This window comes from Colobus angolensis, unplaced genomic scaffold (assembly GCF_000951035.1).
Source record: "Colobus angolensis palliatus isolate OR3802 unplaced genomic scaffold, Cang.pa_1.0 Scaffold161, whole genome shotgun sequence".
Taxonomy (NCBI): Eukaryota; Metazoa; Chordata; class Mammalia; order Primates; family Cercopithecidae; genus Colobus; species Colobus angolensis.
This window is the reverse complement of record NW_012114722.1, coordinates 4,527,146-4,537,548: the sequence shown is the minus strand read 5'-3', so window position 1 is coordinate 4,537,548 and position 10,403 is coordinate 4,527,146. Positions and strand designations below refer to the sequence as shown.

The 10,403-nt window shown below is 35.7% G+C and overlaps 1 pseudogene; it reads right to left on the bottom strand.

Moving 5' to 3' along the window:
* Positions 1-3,531: 3,531 nt before the first annotated feature.
* Positions 3,532-4,641, bottom strand: LOC105508418 (annotated as a pseudogene).
* Between the last annotated feature and the right edge of the window lie 5,762 nt (positions 4,642-10,403).

Genomic DNA, 10,403 nt, shown 5'->3' with positions numbered 1-10,403 from the left:
AAACCCCAATGAAATCGCCTTTGAAAAATTCTAATAGTGAGAAAATTATGACAGTGAAAGAGAACTGACCTAACTAACTCCATCTTGCCTTTAACCCTAAACTGCCCTTGTTCATTGCTGGCCTTGGACTGAGTTAACTATAGAAAGAATTTAGTTTTCAGTTTAACTTTGAAACAAAGATGATAACAGCCCTTTCTTGAAACAAACTGTCTTCTTGCCTGGGGACCAGACAACCTTTATAAGACTTACAAATTAGCCACAAGATTAGAAATTATGGTTTAGGAGTTATACAACCAGAGACCATAAGATTCTGAACCTCCCCAGTTATTCCTAGTGATAACATCACTATGGTAAAACCTAAGATTGGTGTTCAAGATATTTTCCTGACCCTGCATTCTGATGCATCACCTGGTGCCACCCAGATCTGTAATGTGGTTAAGTTAATTCTGCGATTCTACCAAGGAACAGAAGCCAGCAAGATGAACCAGCTCTGACCGCCTATGATGTCATCTCTGACCCGACCAATCAGGTCACTGAAGTCATAACTGACTAACCCCTTTTTGGTCTTTAAAAAACTCAGTCTCTGAACTTTCGGGGAGACTGATTTGAGCAGTAAAACTCCTCTTATTTAGCCATCCTCGCATGCATTAAACTCGTTCTCTATTCCAATTCCCCTGTCTTGATAAATTGACTCTGTCTGGGCCAGGGGCAAGATGAACCTGTCAGACAGTTACACAAATTTAAAGTCTTTCAAAATCATTTCTCCTAAATTTAGAATATGTTTTAAATACTAATCTCATTTGCAATAAAGAAAAATTTACCTTAAGTAAATCAATTTCTTCAGCTGCATTTATGTTCCTCTTTGTTAAACTCAAGCAAAAGAAGCTTAAAATTGTTAAAATTAAAATTATATACAGAGATTATTTGCATACTGTGGTTTATAAACTACTTATGGTTTATGTATATATAAATATTATAAATATATATAAAAATACATCTTTGAAAAACATATATTTCCATTTATCTATTCATCGATCCATTCACTCATTCTTTTATCCATTCATATCTAGATTTACTTTTATTTGCTTTTCTATCTGTATATTTATATAGATGAGATATATGTCTGAAATAGTTCTCACCAACTATTAATGATAGTTACTTCTAGATGATGAAATTCTGTGCAAAATGTTTACATTTTCCTCTTCATACTCTTCTGTATTGATTGAATGTGTAAATTCTACCTATATATCATTTTCAAAAAATGGAGTCATTATTCCTTTAAAAAAAAGTGTATTGTACAACGTCATAATACTTTTCAGGTACTATGAACCTCACTTTAAATCATAATCCCAATTCTGTGGCAGCTTCCACTCAAACTCATAGAATAAAGGTATCAGCTCTTTAGAACAAAGCAATACCCCATTATAATATCCTTAATTTAAGGAACCTAAAATATTGAGTGTAGTATAGTTAACTGTATAACTCCAATGCAGTTAAATTAGAATTTCTGATTAAATTCTAAATGGTTGTGCCAAATTCTTAGCTGAGAGAACTGAAATATATCCCTATCACAGGCAATTCCTTTCCAGGAAAGTTAAATGAAAAGGGGAGATAGAGGAGTCTTTGAATTAAAAAGCTCCAGTAAGGAATGCTTTGCTGTGAATGCAATAATATAACAAGCTAGAACTAGAATCACTAATGAGAAAGTGCATACCAAAATAAGCAGTACCACTAGCTGAGAGGAAATAATCTCAAACACAGCTGAGTAGAAAGCAAAAATCAAGTATCTGGGGATACCTGCAAAACAAAGTATATACATGTGCATTTATGATACTAAAAAGCACTATATCAAGTATATGTTAATTCACTTATTCAGAATTCAAAATGTGCACTACCATTCTAGGGTAAAAATGGTGATTAACAGTGATGACATCAAGTCTAACACTTGAAATAATAAACACAATTTATTATCTCCAAATTATGTTACTCATGGATGTTAGACAATCTTAAGCATTTTGCTTAAGATCATAGTGGGCTGGAATAGAGCTAACGAAATGTGGTAATGCCACCATAGGCCATCATGTAATAATGTCATTGAAATTACACTAAAAAGGAAACAAAGAAAAACATGTGTTTTCTTCATGTGACCAGACTTTAATTTTGAGAAATAAACTCTGAAAGCATTTTAAGCCATAAGTTAGTCTCAAATGAATAGGAAAAATAACAATTTTTGCTTACATCATGCAGAGATAGGCATTCATTTGTTATGCAGAAGAAAATTTCATGTGGTGTGTTTATAGTTAAACATCTTGAAGCAAATCTTCACTTAAATTCACAGTGTCTCCATTGGCCTTTCATCAAAAGAGAAATATACTTCAAAAGTTTACTTCAATTTGCTCATTAACTGTGATTTCGCCTTTTCTACCCTATAACATTTGATAACTAGATTTAAAAGAATATCACACAAACCTTCCTAAAATATTGATAAACATGTTTAGATAAGATGTTTTTCTTATCAACCAACCATATCAGAAAAGAAGAGATAAACTGTTAGACTTTCTTTCTTGCCCCAAATTATGTGTCAGAAAGGAAAAGGAGGCCGGGTGCAGTGGCTCACACCTGTAATCCCAGCACTTTGTGAGGTCGAGGCAGGCGGATGACCTGAGGTCGGGAGCTCGACACCAACCTGACCAACACGGAGAAGCCCCGTCTCTACTAAAAATATAAAATTAGCCAGGCGTGGTGGCACACGCCTGTAATCCCAGCTACTCGGGAGGCTGAGGCAAGAGAATCGCTTGAACCCGGGAGGTGGAGGTTGCGGTGAGCCAAGACTGTGCCATTGCACTCCAGCCTGGGCAAGAAGAGTGAGACTCTTGTCTCAAAAAAAAAAAGAAAAAAGGAGAATGAATCACACCTTTCTCCTTCTGCAAGTCACAAGATTCTTTTCCATTAAATGTGATAGTGCAAAAAAAGTAAAGCTGGATAAAAGAAAGACAATGATTCTATGGCACCCTTAGTCCAGGAAATTTCAAAATAAACACATTTCCAGTTGGCTGCCTTACAACTTAGTTTAACTTTTTTTGGTAAGAATCACTTTGACATAGGTTAACAACATAAACAGGTTGACTTCTTTTCCCAGAGTAACATAAACATATTGTTTCCAAGTAGTTTACCAGTTTTGCCTCCATGCCCAAAAGTTCAGGCAAACCCAGATAATCTTGTCTTAGCCAGCAGACAGGATATATGTGGAAATGAGAAAAATGAGTTTAATTAGGAAACAATACTTTGTTACAGCTGAGATGATTTTAAATGAAGCAAATGGTTGTAAACCATGAATGACAGAGCATCTATTTTGGGACATTATGGCTTATTAACAGAATGCTATTTACTTTTAACTTCACAAATAAACACAGCTGTATTGTTCTGAAACATGATGAAAGGCATGTACCTCTACTAGCAGATGTAGCACTTCTGACCATCAAAAACACCAATGTCCTTAAAAATGTGATTCATGCACTGTATTAGATTTCATTAAGACATAAATTTTAATGCTTTATTTATTTTTTGAACTTGAATGGGAACCAGAATGGGATGATCTAGATGACCTGTGGTGCTTGGGTAAAGTAATCGTGTTCTGTAAGGGTTGGCCCTGGGCTCAGGGTTGTTTAGTGAGCCCCTGTGGGACCTGGAGCTGGATCTTGATTTCAACCCAGAAGATCTTGAATGTTCTCTGGAACTGGAACAAGATCTTGACTGCGAATTAGAACTTCTTGAAGGGAACCTGGACCTAGACGTTGAACTTGAAAGGGAGAATGAACATGATGAAGATAGTGAATGTGAAGATTAAGGCACTGAGTGACTTTTCCTATTAGATTTTCTTTTTATTACTATCGTCTTCTTCACTGACATCATTATTATATTTTGAGAGATCAGCATCATCTGCATCCTCATCTTCATCTAATTTATATTTAGAAAGATCTTCATTCTCATCCTCTTCTCCCTCTGATCAACCTCCTTTCATATAGATGCAGGACCAACAGGTTTCCCTCTGCATTTTTTCTTTTTATATCCAAACTCATCATATTTACCTTCAGATTCTTCTCATTCTATATATTCAACATTATTTTGTTGTTGCTGTTGTTGTTGTTGTTTGACAGAGTTTTGCTCGTGTCACCCAGGCTGCAGTGCAGTGGCACAATCTCGGCTCACTGCAACCTCCACCTCCTGGGTTCAAGCGATTCTCCTGCCTCAGACTCCTGAGTAGCTTTCGGACTTCAGGTGTATACCACCACACTCAGCTAATTTTCGTATTTTTAGTAGAGTTGGGGTTTCAACATGTTGGTCAGGATGGTCTCGATCTCTTGACCTTGTGATCTGCCCACCTCGGCCTCCCAAAGTGCTGGGGTTACAGGCATGAGCAACTGCACTCAGCCAACATTATCTTTTATTAAAGCCACCAACATATCTGTTCTTTCTTCTAATTTAGCATACTTTGGAGTATTATATGTTACACTCTGATCTTCTGGTCCAATTCACATTACTGCAAGTTTTACCTTGCCAGTCATTATTAGCATTAAATAGGCATCAGCTATTTTCTGTAAGCATTTTTCCTATTTCAGTGCCCTCAGCTTTCATCTTCATGGCCTGTTGTTTTCTTTTTAAGTATTACTACTATTAATATTATTAATACTTGCTTCTACAAATTATGTTTTTGTTTTCATGAAATGATATTCATAAAATTTGGTCAAGCTGTATTTTTCTATTTTCAATGCTCACCCCCACACAATGATACCATAACTTCCTCTTTCTGGAGATAATTTTGATTGTCTTTTTATTTTCCTTATGATCTCCAGGTAATGTACTTTTGTGGTTTTCTATTACAGACTTTCAAATTCTGATTTTGAATGAAACAATTTACTGTCCTATCTCTTTGCTCTGCTTAGATCCTGTTTGGGATTTTTGCTAACAATATAATCTTATACTTTGTGATAGACCTCTTCTGATTGAATCAATGGTATATTTACAACAACTAGATCATATCTAAAGTTTTGGCACTAAATTGACCATACGCACTTTGAAATATACATCTGACACAATTGTCTCCATGAAAAAATTGGTTCCCATTAGGATATATTAAATTCACTTGATATTTAGGTACAATATTGCTGCTTGATTAGACTATTTCAATGTCTTCCTACCATCAGTAGTCGGCGCTCTTCCTCTTAAAAGGTGCAACATAAGGTGGTAACCCTCTCTGTTAGTTTTATATATTCCATATGCAGAATTGAAATATATATGGTGGAAATATTTGATGATATCTATATAGTAAGTCATTAAATTGATGTTTTTAAATAATTAGAGTCAACCATTTTAAGTCCTCTTATTAACAGCAGCATTTTTCAAGGAATTAGTCAGTAAAAATTTAATATAGTCTTTTTGATTAATTTTATGTATTTTTTCTAATGAAGGAAAATTAGATACAATTCTTTGATTACGTTTACATACTATTTAATTTATAGTTTCTCCTGTAATTTTAATTGTCTATGCGGGAGACTTTCAGAGATTAGATTTGGTAATCCAAGGGTCCTAGTTGATATTTTAAAAATAAATAAAATTTGCAAATTAATAAGTAGTGTAGATTCCCATTATCTGATTACATTAGGTCCAATTAAGTAATTTACACAAGGAAAAACAGTCTAGAAGTAACCTGGTCAGGAATACAACAGAGGTAGTCCGGTTTGACATTATGTTACTTTATTTATTTTATTTTATTTTAATTTTTTGAGATGGAGCCTCCCCCTGTTGCCCATGCTGGAGTGCAACAACATGATCTGGGCTCACTGCAAACCCCACCTCCCGGGTTCAAACAGTTCTCTTGCTTCAGCCTCCTGAATTAGCTAGGATTACAGGCACCTGCCACCACACCCAGTTACTTTCTGTATTTTTAATAGAGAAGGGATTGCATCATGTTGGCCAGGCTGGTCTCGAACTCCTGACCTCATGATTCACCTGCCTCGGCCACCCAAAGTGCCGGGATTACAGGCATGAGCCACCACATCTCGCCTGACATTATGTTGTTAGCCACTACAAAATACCACCTTACATTCTTTGTGTGTTTATTAAAATCTTCTCCAATACTCATTGTAAATACTTGAAAATAAAAGAAGACAAATCTTTAACTTCTCTTTCTTTCCAAGAACATGCTAAATTTACTTTATTTTACTCCATAATAGAATGAGAAATATCACAGTCCATGTGTAATTTATAAATTACTAATCAATATTTATAGAAAGTAGATAAAATCAACTGAATTAATTCATATTTCCTTAACCCTTTCTCTAGAATAAAGAATAAATTCTTTGGTTATTTGTTTTTAACATCTAACACACAAGAGAATATAGATATTTTTAAAATATGAAATTTTTGATATGTCATAATCACTTTGCTATAAGTGCTACACAGTTTTCAAAAAGGGGAAAAAACTTTATGCAGTGTTTTACAGTATGACAACCCAGAAAGAACAAGATTGGAAATTCATAAATGTACTACAGCAATATTTGTTATTTTTATTAGGATTATATTTAAATAGTTTCACACTAAATATTGGGCTAATTTTTAATCCTTCTACAACTCTAATAATTTTGAGGATTAGAGGCAAAATAAAAATCTACTATAAGAGAAAAATAGAACATAATTATAGGAGAGCATGAACAACTTTATACAAAAATTCTTTTAAAACACACAGACTCACACTTGTAATCCCAGCACTTTGTCAAGGCAGGTAGATTGCTTGAGCTCAGGAGTTCGAGACCAGACTGGGCAACATAGTGAAACCTTGTCTCTACCAAAAATAAAAAAAAAATAGTTGGGTGTGGTGGTGGCCCTCTGTGGTCCCAGGTACTCGGGAGGCTGAAGTGGGAGGATCACTTAAGCCTGGGAGGCAAAGGTTTCAGTGAGCCAAGACTGTGCCACTGCACTCCAGCCTGGATGACAGAGTGAGATTCCATCTCAAATTTTTTTTTAAAAATTAATAAAAAACCAATTTTCTAAAGTATGTAATTTTCCAAAACCAACAGAAAATAAGCTATGATTGAACAAAAAGCTACTTAAAAATCTTGCATTTGTACTTTGAAATCCACCCAAAAACAAACTAACCAACAACCCACCACACTTCTTTAGGCAGGCATTTTTATAGGTGAATTACATAAAAACTCAAGGATCATCAAAAAATGATGGCATAGAGGTAAGCTGGCTTCACTATCCCCCCACAGAAAAGCAAAAATGAATATACAGTGCTAAGATTATCACCAGCAATATCCCAAAACTCAAATATGAGTATGGTCAGTTCCTGAAGTCACAGAGAAGTTAAAAAAAAAAAAAATTCCAAGCAGACAATAAAATAATCACATTTCCACGTCTTCAGTGCCCCTCCTCCCAATCTTCCCAACACCAAGTGCATGGAAAATTTCCTCTGACTCACAGTTTCTCCACTGGAAAAAGTGAGATCAAGTTGGACAACCAGCTTCCTCACCATTTTGAACATGCTGGAAGGAGAACTATCCCTGCCTCAAACCACAAGAAGCATTTGGGAGTACCAGAATTGAGAAATATCCTGGAGGATAGCCAGAGACAAAGAGGGAAGGCAGGACTACCATCCCCAATCTTGGAATTTCTGCTCTATAACTTGGCCAGAGGAGATAGTAAATTACAGTAGCTATTCAGCAGTACCACGCTGTAGGAGGACTGTTCCACAGGTCCCCTGGGCAGGAACCCCCAAGCCAACCTTCCCACAATACCACTATATTTCATTTGGTAGGACATTCATTCCATTCAGGACAGGCTGCTGCACTCTGTTTACTACAACCAAGGACAACCTGGGGGTCAAGAGCCATCTAATGCCAAAAAAAAAAAAAAAAAAAAAAAAAAAACTAGTAGAAAATTTTTTAACAAATCAGTAGATAAATTACAAACAACATCTAAGAAACATATCTACTAAATACCAAAACAAGACAGACTGGAATAAATAACTAGTCCTTCAACTCAAAGATATAGATATACAACCACAAGAAACAACAACAAACAGGGAACTATAGCCTTAACAGATGGAAAGAGCAAGGAATCAGTGACTGACCCTAATGAGATGGTAATATGTAAATTATCTAAACAAGAATTAAAAATAGCGGGTTTTTTTAAATTAAACTTTAAATTCTGGGGTACATGTGCAGAATGTGCAGGTTTGTCACATAGGTATACACATGCCATGGTGGTTTGCTGCACCCATCAACCCGGCATCCACCTTAGGTATTTCTCCTAATGCTATCCCACCCCCAGGCCTCCACGCCCCCGACAGGCCCAGGTGTGTGATGCACCCCACCCCGTGTCCATGGGTTCTCATTGTTCAACTCCCACTTATGAGTGAGAACATGCAGTGTTTGGTTTTCTGTTCTTGTGTTAGTTTGCTGAGAATGACGGTTTCCAACTTCATCCATGTCCCAGCAAAGGACATGAACTCATTCTTTTTTATGGCTGCACAGTATTCCATAGTGTATATGTGCTACATTTTCTTTATCAAGTCTATCATTGATGGGCATTTGGGTTGGTTCCAAGTCTTTGCTATTGTAAACAGTGCCATAATAAACATACGTGTGCATGTGTCTTTAGAGAAGAATGATTTATAATCCTTTGGGTAAGAAATGCTTTTACACTGTTGGTGGGAGTGTAAATTAGTTCAACCATTGTGGATGACAGTGTGGCAATTCCTCAAGGATCTACAGCTAGAAATATCATTTGACCCAGCAATCCCATTACTGGGTATACACCCCAAAAAATAGCAGTTTTAAGGAAACTCACTGATTTTCAAGATAACACAAAAAAGTAATTCAGGAATTTATCGAAGAAAGTTAACAGAGATAAAAATAATTTTTAAAAGATCAAACAGAAATCTAGGAAATTAGATATGCATTTGCTGAACTGAAATTTAGAGGCTTTCAACAGCAGAATGAATCAGGAAAAATCAGTGAACTTGAAGATAGAAGATTTGAAAATACAGAGTCAGAGAAGAAAAAGAAAAAAAAGAATGAAGAAGTATGAAGAGTTGTTAGCTCTTTAAAATAACTTTGTGTGTTTTTTTGTTTTTGAGACACGATCTCACTCTGTTGCCCAGGCTGGAGTGCAGTGGCATGAACATGGCTCACTGCAGCCTCCACTTCCTGGACTCAAATGATCCTCCTTCCCAGTAGCTGGGAGTACAAACATGCGCCCCCATACTTGGTAATTTTTTTTTTTTTTTCTGTAGAGATGGGGTCTTGTTGCGTTGCCCAACCTGATCTCAAACTCCAGGGCTCAAGCAGTCCTCCCACCTCAGTATCGCAAAGTGCTGGGATTATGGGAGTGAGCCACCACACTCAGCAAAATAACTTGTTATATTAATAAGATGTTCTTGGTAAGTTTCATGGCAAGCAAAATGCAAAATCTATGATAGATTTAATAAAAATTAAAATCTACTACCAGAAAAAATCACCTAACCCCAAAGGAAGACAATATAAAAAGGAAAGAAGAAAAAGAAGAATTATAAAACAACCAGAAAACAAGTAACAAAATGGCAGCAGTAAGTCCTTAGTTATCAATAATAACATTGAATGTAAATTTATTTAATTCTCCAATTAAAAGGCATAGAGTGGAAGAATGGGTAAAGAAAAAAGACCCCATGGTATGCTTCCTACAAGAAACCCACTTGCTCTATAAAGAAACACATAGACTGAAAATGAACAGCTAGAAAAAGATATTCCATGCAACCGGAAACCAAAAAAGATCAGGAGTAGCTATATTATATCAGAAAAAAAAAAAAAGACTAAAACTCAAAAATTGTAAAAGAGATAAAGACGGTCATTATATAAAGATAAAGGGTTCAATTCAGCAAGAGGATATAACAACTATAAATGTGCACTCAAAAACTGGAGATTCTAGGTATATAAAGCAAACATAAATAGGTCTAAATCAGAGAGATAGACTGCAATGCAATAATACTGTGACCTTCGATACTCCACTCTCAGTAATAGACAGATCATTCAGACAGAAAATCAACAAAGAAACATTAAAATTAAACTATGCACTAGACCAAATAGTACAAACTGACATTTACAGAACATTTGTCCCAATTGCTGCAGAATACACATTCTTTTTATCAGCACATGGGACATTCTCTAGAATAAACCATACCATAGGCCAGAAAACAAGTCTCAACAAATTCAAAAAAGTTGGAATCATATCAAATATATTTTCTCACCACAATAGAATAAAAATAGAAGTCAGGGGCGGAGCAAGATGGCCGAATAGGAACAGCTGCAGTCTCCAACTCCCAGCGCGAAGGACACAGAAGACCGGTGATTTCTGCATTTTGAACT